General features: G+C 44.0%; 1 long non-coding RNA gene across 1 annotated transcript; it reads right to left on the bottom strand.

Annotated features, from left to right (window-relative positions):
• Window positions 1-6,856: 6,856 nt before the first annotated feature.
• Window positions 6,857-14,421, bottom strand: LOC148315691 (uncharacterized). Its single transcript, XR_015840681.1, has 4 exons — window positions 14,317-14,421; window positions 11,087-11,187; window positions 7,033-7,133; window positions 6,857-6,957 (listed from the first exon to the last, which is right to left on the bottom strand). It is a non-coding gene; the product is annotated as an uncharacterized LOC148315691 (long non-coding RNA).
• Window positions 14,422-16,095: the final 1,674 nt, after the last annotated feature.

Below are 16,095 nucleotides of genomic sequence, written 5' to 3'. Positions count from 1 at the left end.
GATGGATCATCTGAATCATTTTGCAGGAACTTTTGTTGCCACGGAGAATAATCAGACTCTGCGGCACCGCAATAGCCACGCCCTTCGAAGGAAAGTCACAAAAATAGGGATAGAGTAAGATCAATGTCTTGAGTCTTTTCTCGCCAATTTTCAATCGGATTCGTTAAAAGGGCACCGTGCAGTATGTCAAAACGTAAAAAATGATATTGATTGGCGCAAGGTGTATAACAGAATATAAACATATAGATGTCTTCAGGTACCGACTCTTTATGTACATGTGAAGTTTTGGATTTTTAGCAGCATGTGCAGGAGAGTTATTAAGCATTTTGTCCATTGCGGCGAAGGAAATCTTAAGTGAAAACTTTGAAGCCCCGCCCCCGTCATATAGTATTTCGGAAACAAAAGATTTTAGCCCCAGTGTTTGTCCCAGGTCTTAAGATGCTACAGACAAAATTTTAAGGCAATCAGATGAAGCCTTTAGGATCAGGGTGCAAAAGAATGACCCCAGTAAACATGCAAAAAAGGGCAAAAGTCGGACTCTCAAAAATTCAAAACTCACTTCCTGTTCATATTAGACGTTAAAATATCAAATTTCTCGCCATGCCCGATGAGACTGCCAAGTTTGGTGAGTTTTTGTGCATGTTTCGGGGGTCAAAAATGCGATCGAACAATCGGAAAAATAATAATAATAATAATTTCTACAAAAACAACAGGGACTTCGCAGCGGTCGCTGCTCAGGCCCTAATAATAATAATAATAATAATAATAAAAAAAGTAAAAATATTTTCTAGAAAAACAATAGGGACCTCGCAGCCGTCGCAGCTCGGGCCCTAATAACAATTTCTAGAAAAACAATAGGGACCTCGCAGCGGTCACTGCTCGGGCCCTAATAATAATAATAATAATAATTTCCACAAAAACAATGGGGACCTCGTAGCGGTCGCTGCTCGGGCCCTAATAATAATTTCTACATAAACAATAGGGACCTCGCCGCGGTCGCTGCTCGGGCCCCAATAATAATTTCTACACAAAGTCCATTGTGGTGACCCGCCCCCTTTTAAGTAAATTCAAAATGGCCGACTTCCTGTAAAACCTAGCTCATTGCTCCAAGAGACTTTTTTGTAGGTCTTGGCCTTATACATACAGTGAACCCTCGCTACTTCGCGGTTCACCTTTCGCGGGTTCAGTGCTTCGCGGGTATAAAAAATATTCGGGGGCATTGTAGATTCGCCGAGCGGCACGACGGGCGCTGGAGCGGTTAAACGGCCGGCGTGCGCCGAAGAAGAGCGTGGGCGAAGAGGAGATTGGACGAAGAAGAGCACGTTCCCCCGGACACGATCGGTGGCGACGTTTCGCGCGGTTCGGACCGTACCAGAGCTCCGGCCGGCGTGCGTGGCAGTTAAGCCGTAGAGGAGCACCTTCCCCGGGCACGGGCGGTGCCAAGCGGCCCCTAAGTTTAACCGAATGGAAGCTCCGGAGGAGGAGGGCATGCTCGCGTCACAGTAAGCCGAAGAGGAGCACCTTCCCCGGGCACGGGCGGTTCCAAGCGGCCCCTAAGTTTAACCGAATGGAAGCTCCGGAGGAGGAGGGCATGCTCGCGTCACAGTAAGCCGAAGAGGAGCACCTTCGCCGGGCACGGGCGGTTCCAAGCGGCCCCTAAGTTTAACCGAATGGAAGCTCCGGGGGAGGAGGGCGGGTGTGTGTCACAGTTAAGCCGAATTGGAGCACCTCTTCCGCCCGGGCACGAGCGGAGCGCGAAGCTGTCAGTTATGAATGTATAAAAGAATAAATAAATAAATGAATAAAGAATGCCACCTTTCATTTCACAGGGCACACCGGACGGCGTACCAGCAGATAAAAGTCGGAGTAATTAAATAAATACAAAAAGAATGGCTGGGGAATAAAAAAATAATACGTTTTAATAATAATTTGGTTTTTTTGTTATAACATGAATTTCACTCTCTCTCTCCCCGTATATATATATATATATATATATATATATATATATATATATATATATATATATTATATATTTATTATATATATTGTATATTTTTTTAAGCATTTTTGAAGGTGCGCCGCTACTTCGCGGATTTTCAGTTTTCGCGGGTGGTCTCTGTCCCCATTAACCGCGATTACCGAGGGTTCACTGTACTCCATAAAATTTACAAAAAGCGAGGTGAAACACTCAACCAGGGCTGCTTTTTTTAACATTTCTCGAGGGCCATGGCGAGCCATTTCAAAAAAGCTGCACAACTAACGTATAAAATATTGATAAATTTGCTCGGCCTGATGTGTGTGTAAAGTTTCACGAGTTGTCGTTCATATTTAGAACCTCATAATCAGCGTTGTTTTATTGCCGAACAGTGCAATGCCACTCCCACAACTGTACACGAAAAAGGACGAATTTCGTATTGTGACATCCTCATGGCCGAAACAGTCATCCGAGCATATATGAGGGCGACCTTGTTGAGTTGCACGGAGAAAAACATCCAAGAAAATAACTTGTATTAGCTTTTACCAGTTGGTGGCGCTACTACTACGATGAAAAATAAGTTGGTCGATGTCTTCAGGGCTGAAGTATCCTCAAATGTGTACAACTTCGAGAAGATAGGATCATCTGAGTCATGTTGCCGGAGCTTTTGTTGCCACAGAGTACAATCTGACTTTTCAGCACCGTAATAGCCACGCCTTTTGCCAAAACGTCACAAAATTCGGCAGAGAGAAAGATCATTGTCTTGAGTCTTTTCTGACTAATTTTCAGTCGGATTTGTCAAAAGGGCACCGTACAGGATGTGAAAATTAAAATAAAAACACATTTTTGATTCCACTTGGCGGCGCTGTGTGTAGAACAAAATAATAACATTAAGATGTCTTCAGGTCGGGACGTTTTATTTACAGGTGAAGGTTTGGATTTTCAGGAGCATGTGCAGGGGAGTTATTAAGCATTCATTTATTTGTATTAGGTTCATTTTGTCTTCTTATTATTGATATTTGACTGATTCATTAAAAGCAGACAATTATGTTTTAGGTTAATTTTTTACCTGACATGTTTCGGCGAGTCTTTCGCCTTCTTCAGAGTGTCGCATGATGGTGTCTTGAGACCCGTCTTTATCAGCTGATGTTCCATGAGGGTGTGACTTACCTGTCAAAAAAATGAAAAATCAGAGCAGTAAAAGAACAAGCACAACATGAACATTACAAATCAGCAATCACTGACCACTGCAAAAGGGAAAACCACATCATGGACCGGGAGAAGGGCAGGGTCATCCGCACCGAAGAGAACAAACAACAGCGCTGGATCAGAGAGGCCATTGAGATCTGCAAGCGAGGCATAAAAACCATGAACAGAGACAAGGGAGCCTTCATCCTCTCTACCACCTAGAGCAGCATCTTGGCGGAGTGAACGGACAGCGGGGGGTGTGACTTGCCTTCATTCTTGTGACAGGTAAGTCACGCCCTCATGGAACATCAGCTGATAAAGACGGGTCACAAGACACCATCATGTGACACTCTGAAGAAGGCGAAAGACTTTCGTATTGTGACATCCTCAAGGCCTAAACACTCATCCGAGCAAATATAAGGTAGATTTTGTGAACCTGCCCGGAGAAAAACATCAACGAAAATAATTTGTATTTGTTTTAACCAGTTGGTGGCGCTACCACTGCGATCAAAAATAAGTTGGCAGCCGTCTTCAGGGCCTGAATATCCTCAAATGTGAAAAATTTCGAGAAGATGGATCATCTGAATCATTTTGCAGGAACTTTTGTTGCCACGGAGAATAATCAGACTCTGCGGCACCGCAATAGCCACGCCCTTCGAAGGAAAGTCACAAAAATAGGGATAGAGTAAGATCAATGTCTTGAGTCTTTTCTAGCCAATTTTCAATCGGATTCGTTAAAAGGGCACCGTGCAGTACGTCAAAATGTAAAAAATGTTATTGATTGGCGCAAGGTGTATAACAGAATATAAACATATAGATGTCTTCAGGTACCGACTCTTTATGTACATGTGAAGTTTTGGATTTTTAGCAGCATGTGCAGGAGAGTTATTAAGCATTTTGTCCATTGCGGCGAAGGAAATCTTAAGTGAAAACTTTGAAGCCCCGCCCCCGTCATATAGTATTTCGGAAACAAAAGATTTTAGCCCCAGTGTTTGTCCCAGGTCTTAAGATGCTACAGACAGAATTTTAAGGCAATCAGATGAAGCCTTTAGGATCAGGGTGCAAAAGAATGACCCCTGTAAACATGCAAAAAAGGGCAAAAGTCGGACTTTCAAAAATTCATAACTCACTTCCTGTTCATATTAGACGTTAAAATATCAAATTTCTCGCCATGCCCGATGAGACTGCCAAGTTTGGTGAGTTTTTGTGCATGTTTCGGGGTCAAAAATGCGATCGTACAATCGGAAAAATAATAATAATAATAATAATTTCTACAAAAACAACAGGGACTTCGCAGCGGTCGCTGCTCAGGCCCTAATAATAATAATAATAATAATAATAAAAGTAATGATATTTTCTACAAAAACAATAGGGACCTCGCAGCCGTCGCAGCTCGGGCCCTAATAACAATTTCTAGAAAAACAATAGGGACCTCGCAGCGGTCACTGCTCGGGCCCTAATAATAATAATAATAATAATTTCCACAAAAACAATGGGGACCTCGTAGCGGTCGCTGCTCGGGCCCTAATAATAATTTCTACATAAACAATAGGGACCTCGCCGCGGTCGCTGCTCGGGCCCCAATAATAATTTCTACACAAAGTCCATTGTGGTGACCCGCCCCTTTTAAGTAAATTCAAAATGGCCGACTTCCTGTAAAACCTAGCTCATTGCTTCAAGAGACTTTTTTGTAGGTCTTGGTCTTATACATACAGTGAACCCTCGCTACTTCGCGGTTCACCTTTCGCGGGTTCAGTGCTTCGCGGGTATAAAAAATATTCGGGGGCATTGTAGTTTCGCCGAGCGGCACGACGGGCGCTGGAGCGGTTAGACGGCCGGCGTGCGCCGGAGAAGAGCGTGGGCGAAGAGGAGAGTGGACGAAGAAGAGCACGTTCCCCCGGACACGATCGGTGGCGACGTTTCGCGCGGTTCGGACCGTACCAAGGCTCCGGCCGGCGTGCGTGGCAGTTAAGCCGTAGAGGAGCACCGTCCCCGGGCACGGGCGGTGCCAAGCGGCCCCTAAGTTTAACCGAATGGAAGCTCCGGAGGAGGAGGGCATGCTCGCGTCACAGTAAGCCGAAGAGGAGCACCTTCCCCAGGCACGGGCGGTTCCAAGCGGCCCCTAAGTTTAACCAAATGGAAGCTCCGGAGGAGGAGGGCATGCTCGCGTCACAGTAAGCCGAAGAGGAGCACCTTTGCCGGGCACGGGCGGTTCCAAGCGGCCCCTAAGTTTAACCGAATGGAAGCTCCGGAGGAGGCGGGCATGCTCGCGTCACAGTAAGCCGAAGAGGAGCACCTTCCCCGGGCACGGGCGGTGCCAAGCGGCCCCTAAGTTTAACCGAATGGAAGCTCCGGGGGAGGAGGGCGGGCGTGTGTCACAGTTAAGCCGAATTGGAACACCTCTTCCGCCCGGACACGAACGGAGCGCGAAGCTGTCAGTTATGAATGAATAAATGAATAAATAAATAAATAATTAAAGAATGCCACCTTTCATTTCACAGGGAACACCGGACGGCGTACCAGCTGGTAAAAGTCGGAGTAATTAAATAAATACAAAAAGAATGGCTGGGGAATAAAAAAATAATACGTTTTAATAATAATTTGTTTTTTTTGTTATAACATGAATTTCACTCTCTCTCTCTCTCTCTCTCTCCCCGTATATATATATATATATATATATATTTATTATATATATTGTATTTTCTTTTAAGCATTTTTGAAGGTGCGCCGCTACTTCGCGGATTTTCAGTTTCCGCGGGTGGTCTCGGTCCCCATTAACCGCGATAACCGAGGGTTCACTGTACTCCATAAAATTTACAAAAAGCGAGGTGAAACACTCAACCAGGGCTGCTTTTTTGAACATTTCTCGAGGGCCATGGCGAGCCATTTCAAAAAAGCTGCACAACTAACGTATAAAATATTGATAAATTTGCTCTGCCTGATGTGTGTGTCAAGTTTCACGAGTTGTCGTTCATATTTAGAACCTCATAATCAGCGTTGTTTTATTGCCAAACAGTGCAATGCCACTCCCACAACTTTTCACGAAAAAGGATGAATTTCGTATTGTGACATCCTCATGGCCGAAACAGTCCTCGGAGCATATATGAGGGCGACCTTGTTGAGTTGCACGGAGAAAAACATCCAAGAAAATAACTTGTATTAGCTTTTACCAGTTGGTGGCGCTACTACTACGATGAAAAATAAGTTGGTAGATGTCTTCAGGGCTGAAGTATCCTCAAATGTGTACAACTTGGAGAAGATAGGATCATCTGAGTCATGTTGCCGGAGCTTTTGTTGCCACAGAGTACAATCGGACTTTTCAGCACCGTAATAGCCACGCCTTTTGCCAAAACGTCACAAAATTCGGCAGAGAGTAAGATCATTGTCTTGAGTCTTTTCTGACTAATTTTCAGTCGGATTCGTCAAAAGGGCACCGTGCAGTACGTGGAAATTAAAATAAAAACAAATTTTTGATTCCACTTGGCGGCGCTGTGTGTATAACAAAATAATAACATTAAGATGTCTTCAGGTCGGGACATTTTATTGACAGGTGAAGGTTTGGATTATTAGGAGCATGTGCAGGGGAGTTATTAAGCATTCATTTATTTGTATGAGGTTCATTTTGTCTTCTTATTATTGATATTTGACAGATTCATTAAAAGCAGACAATTATGTTTTAGATAAATGTTTTACCTGACATGTTTCGGCGAGTCTTTCGCCTTCTTCAGAGTGTCGCATGATGGTGTCTTGAGACCCGTCTTTATCAGCTTATGTTCCATGAGGGTGTGAATTACCTGTCAAAAAAATGAAAAATCATAGCAGTAAAAGAACAAGCACAACATGAATATTACAAATCAGCAATCACTGACCACTGCAGAAGGGAAAACCATATCATGGACCGGGCGAAGGGCAGGGTCATCCGCACCGAAGAGAACAAACAACAGCGCTGGATCAGAGAGGCCATTGAGATCTGCAAGCGAGGCATAAAAACCATGAACAGAGACAAGGGAGCCTTCATCCTCTCTACCACCTGGAGCAGCATCTTGGCGGAGTGAACGGACAGCGGGGGGTGTGACTTGCCTTCATTCTTGTGACAGGTAAGTCACGCCCTCATGGAACATCAGCTGATAAAGACGGGTCACAAGACACCATCATGTGACACTCTGAAGAAGGCGAAAGACTTTCGTATTGTGACATCCTCAAGGCCTAAACACTAATCCGAGCAAATATAAGGTAGATTTTGTGAACCTGCCCGGAGAAAAACATCAACGAAAATAATTTGTATTTGTTTTACCAGTTGGTGGCGCTACCACTGCGATCAAAAATAAGTTGGCAGCCGTCTTCAGGGCCTGAATATCCTCAAATGTGAAAAATTTCGAGAAGATGGATCATCTGAATCATTTTGCAGGAACTTTTGTTGCCACGGAGAATAATCAGACTCTGCGGCACCGCAATAGCCACGCCCTTCGAAGGAAAGTCACAAAAATAGGGATAGAGTAAGATCAATGTCTTGAGTCTTTTCTCGCCAATTTTCAATCGGATTCGTTAAAAGGGCACCGTGCAGTATGTCAAAACGTAAAAAATGATATTGATTGGCGCAAGGTGTATAACAGAATATAAACATATAGATGTCTTCAGGTACCGACTCTTTATGTACATGTGAAGTTTTGGATTTTTAGCAGCATGTGCAGGAGAGTTATTAAGCATTTTGTCCATTGCGGCGAAGGAAATCTTAAGTGAAAACTTTGAAGCCCCGCCCCCGTCATATAGTATTTCGGAAACAAAAGATTTTAGCCCCAGTGTTTGTCCCAGGTCTTAAGATGCTACAGACAAAATTTTAAGGCAATCAGATGAAGCCTTTAGGATCAGGGTGCAAAAGAATGACCCCAGTAAACATGCAAAAAAGGGCAAAAGTCGGACTCTCAAAAATTCAAAACTCACTTCCTGTTCATATTAGACGTTAAAATATCAAATTTCTCGCCATGCCCGATGAGACTGCCAAGTTTGGTGAGTTTTTGTGCATGTTTCGGGGGTCAAAAATGCGATCGAACAATCGGAAAAATAATAATAATAATAATTTCTACAAAAACAACAGGGACTTCGCAGCGGTCGCTGCTCAGGCCCTAATAATAATAATAATAATAATAATAAAAAAAGTAAAAATATTTTCTAGAAAAACAATAGGGACCTCGCAGCCGTCGCAGCTCGGGCCCTAATAACAATTTCTAGAAAAACAATAGGGACCTCGCAGCGGTCACTGCTCGGGCCCTAATAATAATAATAATAATAATTTCCACAAAAACAATGGGGACCTCGTAGCGGTCGCTGCTCGGGCCCTAATAATAATTTCTACATAAACAATAGGGACCTCGCCGCGGTCGCTGCTCGGGCCCCAATAATAATTTCTACACAAAGTCCATTGTGGTGACCCGCCCCCTTTTAAGTAAATTCAAAATGGCCGACTTCCTGTAAAACCTAGCTCATTGCTCCAAGAGACTTTTTTGTAGGTCTTGGCCTTATACATACAGTGAACCCTCGCTACTTCGCGGTTCACCTTTCGCGGGTTCAGTGCTTCGCGGGTATAAAAAATATTCGGGGGCATTGTAGATTCGCCGAGCGGCACGACGGGCGCTGGAGCGGTTAAACGGCCGGCGTGCGCCGAAGAAGAGCGTGGGCGAAGAGGAGATTGGACGAAGAAGAGCACGTTCCCCCGGACACGATCGGTGGCGACGTTTCGCGCGGTTCGGACCGTACCAGAGCTCCGGCCGGCGTGCGTGGCAGTTAAGCCGTAGAGGAGCACCTTCCCCGGGCACGGGCGGTGCCAAGCGGCCCCTAAGTTTAACCGAATGGAAGCTCCGGAGGAGGAGGGCATGCTCGCGTCACAGTAAGCCGAAGAGGAGCACCTTCCCCGGGCACGGGCGGTTCCAAGCGGCCCCTAAGTTTAACCGAATGGAAGCTCCGGAGGAGGAGGGCATGCTCGCGTCACAGTAAGCCGAAGAGGAGCACCTTCGCCGGGCACGGGCGGTTCCAAGCGGCCCCTAAGTTTAACCGAATGGAAGCTCCGGAGGAGGAGGGCATGCTCGCGACACAGTAAGCCGAAGAGGAGCACCTTCCCCGGGCACGGGCGGTGCCAAGCGGCCCCTAAGTTTAACCGAATGGAAGCTCCGGGGGAGGAGGGCGGGCGTGTGTCACAGTTAAGCCGAATTGGAACACCTCTTCCGCCCGGGCACGAACGGAGCGCGAAGCTGTCAGTTATGAATGAATAAATGAATAAATAAATAAATAAATAAAGAATGCCACCTTTCATTTCACAGGGCACACCGGACGGCGTACCAGCAGGTAAAAGTCGGAGTAATTAAATAAATACAAAAAGAATGGCTGGGGAATAAAAAAATAATACGTTTTAATAATAATTTGGTTTTTTTGTTATAACATGAATTTCACTCTCTCTCTCTCTCCTCGTATATATATATATATATATATATATAAATATATATATATATATATATTTATTATATATATTGTATTTTTTTTTAAGCATTTTTGAAGGTGCGCCGCTACTTCGCGGATTTTCAGTTTTTGCGGGTGGTCTCGGTCCCCATTATAATATAATAATAATAATATAATATTCCCTTTATTAGTCCCACAATGGGGAAATTTGAGATTCGAACCCAGGCCTCGTGGGGAGACTGGGTCCTGAACGCGGCGCCTTAGACCACTCGGCCATCCTGGCAGCCAAAGAAATCATGCGAGGCACATCAGGTGGGGATCGAACCCGCGCCGATAATACGTGCTTGCACTGCAATTCTTGTCATTGACCATTCGACCATTTTAACATTAACCGCGATAACCGAGGGTTCACTGTACTCCATAAAATTTACAAAAAGCGAGGTGAAACACTCAACCAGGGCTGCTTTTTTGAACATTTCTCGAGGGCCATGGCGAGCCATTTCAAAAAAGCTGCACAACTAACGTATAAAATATTGATAAATTTGCTCTGCCTGATGTGTGTGTCAAGTTTCACGAGTTGTCGTTCATATTTAGAACCTCATAATCAGCGTTGTTTTATTGCCAAACAGTGCAATGCCACTCCCACAACTTTTCACGAAAAAGGATGAATTTCGTATTGTGACATCCTCATGGCCGAAACAGTCCTCCGAGCATATATGAGGGCGACCTTGTTGAGTTGCACGGAGAAAAACATCTAAGAAAATAACTTGTATTAGCTTTTACCAGTTGGTGGCGCTACTACTACGATGAAAAATAAGTTGGTAGATGTCTTCAGGGCTGAAGTATCCTCAAATGTGTACAACTTCGAGAAGATAGGATCATCTGAGTAATGTTGCCGGAGCTTTTGTTGCCACAGAGTACAATCGGACTTTTCAGCACCGTAATAGCCACGCCTTTTGCCAAAACGTCACAAAATTCGGCAGAGAGTAAGTGAGTCTTTTCTGACTAATTTTCAGTCGGATTCGTCAAAAGGGCACCGTGCAGTACGTGAAAATTAAAATAAAAACAAATTTTTGATTCCACTTGGCGGCGCTGTGTGTATAACAAAATAATAACATTAAGATGTCTTCAGGTCGGGACGTTTTATTTACAGGTGAAGGTTTGGATTTTTAGGAGCATGTCCAGGGGAGTTATTAAGCATTCATTTATTTGTATTAGGTTCATTTTGTCTTCTTATTATTGATATTTGACTGATTCATTAAAAGCAGACAATTATGTTTTAGGTTAATTTTTTACCTGACATGTTTCGGCGAGTCTTTCGCCTTCTTCAGAGTGTCGCATGATGGTGTCTTGAGACCCGTCTTTATCAGCTGATGTTCCATGAGGGTGTGACTTACCTGTCAAAAAAATTAAAAAATCAGAGCAGTAAAAGAACAAGCACAACATGAACATTACAAATCAGCAATCACTGACCACTGCAAAAGGGAAAACCACATCATGGACTGGGAGAAGGGCAGGGTCATCCGCACCGGAGAGAACAAACTACAGCGCTGGATCAAAGAAGCAATTGAGATCTGCAAGCGAGGCATAAAAACCATGAACAGAGACAAGGGAGCCTTCATCCTCTCTACCACCTGGAGCAGCATCTTGGCGGAGTGAACGGACAGCGGGGGGCGTGACTTGCCTTCATTCTTGTGACAGGTAAGGCACGCCTTAATGGAACATCAGCTGATAAAGACTGGTCACAAGACACCATCACAGGGTTCGAAGTTAACTTTAAAAACTGCTTCCCCATAGGGCAAGTGCCACTAAAATTTGCCTTGCCCGAGTGGCCAAATTACTTGCCCAACTAGGGCAAGTGACAATTTTTTTTCTCTTGCCCTGAGTGACTTTTTGTATGACAAAGTGTCTAATTACAAATTGCATGAATTTTTTGTTCGGACAGTTCCCGCCTAGAAAGAATTAAAAATACGTTACAATCATAAGTGTTGCTTATATAAAAATGTATCATGTATTAACACATTAATTAGGTGTCTGCTGACCCAGGATTATGTTATTGTTATGTTATGTTATATATCAAAGAGAATGTGGAATGACACTGAACGATGGAAGGTGGAAGGATGTGGAAAGATCGTGAATGACATTGAATGATTTGGAATGACACTGAAAGATTTTGAATAATACTGAATGACACTGAATGAAGTAAAACTCTCTGGGAACGGGCCAATTCAAGATAGCTGCCGCACTGTGGGGGAGGCTTTGGTACCAAATTTGGAAAGAGACCCAAACGGTTGGGTCCATTTTATATCAGTGTGGGGGTGAAACGTTGGTCTTGGCGGAGCTGTCTGAATATTGGAGAAGTGAGAAGACAAAGTAAAACAGAACAATTAAAATCACTCTTCAAATACATATTGTTTGGTAAGCAGAGCATGATTTACAGCTCACCATTTTATTGCATGCACCAAGCATGTTATACATTTTTCTGTCCACGGGATGGCGTAGTCAAGAAAAATGAAGCATCTCGAAGCCCATTCGTGTGTGAAGTATTTCCCTGCAGGGCTTGGCTGCTTTATGGGGCTTCATTTTGCCATCACTAGTTTTAGATAGTTTTAATTTTTGAAAGAGCATTTTCATTTTACAGTGAACCCTCGCTACTTCGCGGTTCACCTTTCGCGGGTTCAGTGCTTCGCGGGTCTAAAAAATATTCGGGGACATTGTAGTTTCGCCGAGCGGCACGACGGGGCGCTGGAGCTGTTAGACGGCCGGCATGCGCCGAAGAAGAGCGTGGGCGAAGAGGAGAGTGGACGAAGAAGAGCACGTTCCCCCGGGCACGATTTGGGGCGACGTTTCGCGCGGTTCGGACCGTACCAGAGCTCCGGCCAGCGTGCGTGGCAGTTAAGCCGAAGAGGAACAACTTCCGCCCGGGCACTAGCGGGGCGACATTTCGCTCTGTTCGGGAGCGTACGAGAGCTCCGGAGGAGGCCGGCCGGCGTGCGTGGCAGTTAAGCCGAAGAGGAGCACCTTCCCCGGGCACGGGCGGTGTCAAGCGGCCCCTAAGTTTAACCGAATGGAAGCTCCGGAGGAGGAGGGCATGCTCGCGTCACAGTTAAGCCGAAGAGAAGCACCTTCCCCGGGCACGGGCGGTGCCAAACGGCCCTTAAGTTTAACCGAATGGAAGCTCCGGGGGAGGAGGGCGGGCGTGTGTCACAGTTAAGCCGAATAGGAGCACCTTCCCCGGGCACGGGCGGGGCGAAATGAAACCGAGTTCAATCGAACGGAGACACGCTTCGGGGGAGCAGGTCCGGCGTGCATGACAATTAAGCCGAAGAGGAGCACCTCTTCCGCCCGAGCACGAGCGGAGCGCGAGGCTGTCAGTTATGAATGAATAAATGAATAAAAAAAATAAATGAAGAATGCCACCTTTCATTTCACAGGGCACACCGGACGGCGTACCAGCAGGTAAAGGTCGAAGCAATTAAAAAAATACAAAAAGAAGTAATTGAATAAATACAAAAATAATGGCTGGGGAATAAAAAAATAATAAGTTTTAATAATAATTTTTTTTTTTTTGTTATAGCATGAATTTCACTCTCTCTCTCTCTACCCGTGTGTATATATATATATATATATATATATATATATATATATATATATTTATTAATTTTTTTTTTTTAAACATTTTTGAAGGTGCACCACTACTTCGCACTTTTTTTTTTAAGCATTTTTGAAGGTGCGCCGCTACTTCGCGGATTTTCAGTTTTCGCGGGTGGTCTCGGTCCCCATTAACCGCGATAACCGAGGGTTCACTGTATTTTTTTCATTATCGAATTTTATTTTTTTCTATTCAAGTTTTGAGTTCATTTTCGTTTACTAAAATAACCTTGGGCTGCAACTACTATCACAGCAACGGCTCATTATATTTTGGCTGCTAAATATGCCAATTTGTCAGAGAGAAGACCGTGACAAAGAATGGCCCAATCGCAATAAACACTCTACACCATACGTTCCTCGTTGACGTGTACATGGGGTGTTGCAGAGCACAGGTTCCAAGCGTACCGATATTGCAAAATTGGGACAATGCGTGTGACGACACCAACTTCCGCCTCCTATGTCATCGAGCTTGGCGGCACGTTATATTATGTATTTATTTGTAACAATTTTGACGTTGAGAGTGATATTAAAACTTAAGTAATGTGGTAGTTAGGAAAAAACCCTGGCTTGGGACCCACCGGAACAAGCTATAGCTTCATTTGTACTATTTGAGGCGCTCTCACAATCTGCGGCGCATGCACACAAGGTCGCTAAGTACGCTAGCTGCACTCGGACAAAACACGTAGGTGACTTTAAAAGAGTGACCGAAATTGCACACATGCAACTGTTTATCATAATGTCATAATTCGATATGTACATTTGAAGAGAATTTTTTTCAGCATGGGCACAAGAATTCCACCGAACATCGCCAGTTCAATGGGATTTTGGTTAAGTCCGCAAATAATTGTGGACAATATACTTTGGCTGCGCGCTCGAATAATTTTACTCGTATATACTTCAATGAGGGTGTAGTGTGGGTATCGGGATCTTTAACACGCCCTAACACGAAGCTGACTCTCCAACCGCCACAGCCTTTTAATGACGAAATTATAAAATAAACAAAAACACTGTTCAACAACATAAAATAAAATAAAAAATCACATCATACTTACATTTATAAACTTTAATCCTCAAGAACATTATTCTCAGGTTGTCCGAAAGACGAGGACACGGGAGCGCCTCGGGCATGTTCTTCTTCCTTGTGTAGGCGAATGACATTTTAAGGTGCTTGTCCGCCACCTGCTGTGCTGAACTATGTATTAAATAAGAAAAGCAAATTGTTGAATGTTTTTTCCCCAATGAAGACTGAATTGTAAAATACCCGGAAATGGCTTTTCTGTTTTATTGTGCATTTAAAAAAAATTCAGATTGTCCTTTTTTGTTGAGATAATTGTTGAATATTGAAATTGCACATGTAACTGGTAATTTAGTTTTAGACATTATTTGAACCAGTGGAGGGCCATGCATTTCACACCTGGGCCTTCAATGAAGTCCTACTTCGTCCTACTTGAATAAATCCCCCTCATTATACCATAATTTATGACACCACGGGTGGACAAACAATATACAGAAAAGCACTTAGACAGCACTGACCGAGTGTTGGACGATATAGCTTCTCTTGAAAGGTCCGTGTTGAAAATGGCCTCGCAAGTGAATCTTCAATTTCTAAAGATAAAGATGTCTTTTAATTGTCCCATAACGGGGACATTTGCAGTGTTACAGCAGCAAAGATATACATCACACAGTGGCACCGACGTAATGTAGCCGTTAATGTATAACATTGGCAGCAGGCATTCATAAAAAGCATGCAAATATACACAGTATATACGTATATACACAGATCCCCATGTATATACACACTTACAGCCCACAACATATACAAGTGTAAGGAAACACTCCTAATGCCTGTCTATGGTTCAGAGGGGAAATAAATAAAAACGCTGCAATGATAAAAAAAAATACTGAATGATTGAAAATACTGCAATGATAAAAATACTGCAAGAATAAAAGTACTGTACCCAGCCAACATGTCCAACTGGGCCCCAAATGGGGTAAATGCGGGATTCCTGGGTACCAAGTGGGAATGGGCTAGAAGTGGGCAATGGTACAGGGTTCCATGTGGGCGCCATCTGGGATTGGTGGGCATGGGCTTAAACTGGGCAAATGTTGTGGGTGCAATACGGGTTGTGTATGGGCTAAGTGGGCATGGGTTAGAACTGGTAAAGATAAAGATAAAGATGTCCTTTATTAGTCCCACAATGGGGAAATTTGAGGTGTTACAGCAGCAAAGATATAGCTCACACAGAGTCGGCGGCGTAATGTAGCCGTTAATGTATAACATTAGCAGCAGACATTCATAAAAAGCATGCAAATATACACAGTATAAACGTATCTAAGTGTAAGGAAACACTCCTAATGTCTGTCCATTATACAGAGGGGAAAATGCTGTAATGATAAAAACTACTGAATCTACTACTGAAACCATTTATAGGTCCTATTTGGGTTATGTGTGGGCTAAGTGGGCATGGGTTAGAACTGGTCAACCATGTGAGGGTCTCATATGGGCTGTATATGGGCCAAGTGGGCATGGGTTAGAGCTGGTCAACCATGTCTGGGTCCTATTTGGGTTATGTGTGGGCTAAGTGGGCATGGGTTAGAAGTGGTCACCATTTATCGGTCCTGTTTGGGTTATGTGTGGGATAAGTGGGCATAGGTTAGAGCTGGTCAACCATGTCTGGGTCCTGTATGGGTTATGGATGAGCTAAGCGGGCATGGGTTTGAAAATTTGTTCTGGAGCCTTTTTGATATTTAATGCATGCTATGCTAATAGTAACCACCCGAAGACTATTCTCAGTAGAACTATTCAATGGATGCCAAAACGATAGAGACAT

Source organism: Idiotropiscis lumnitzeri, unplaced genomic scaffold (assembly GCF_059441095.1).
Source record: "Idiotropiscis lumnitzeri isolate Australia: NSW breed Sydney's pygmy pipehorse unplaced genomic scaffold, RoL_Ilum_1.0 HiC_scaffold_58, whole genome shotgun sequence".
Classification (NCBI taxonomy): Eukaryota; Metazoa; Chordata; class Actinopteri; order Syngnathiformes; family Syngnathidae; genus Idiotropiscis; species Idiotropiscis lumnitzeri.
The sequence above is the reverse complement of the archived record's forward strand: the minus strand, read 5'-3'. Positions and strand labels throughout refer to the sequence as shown.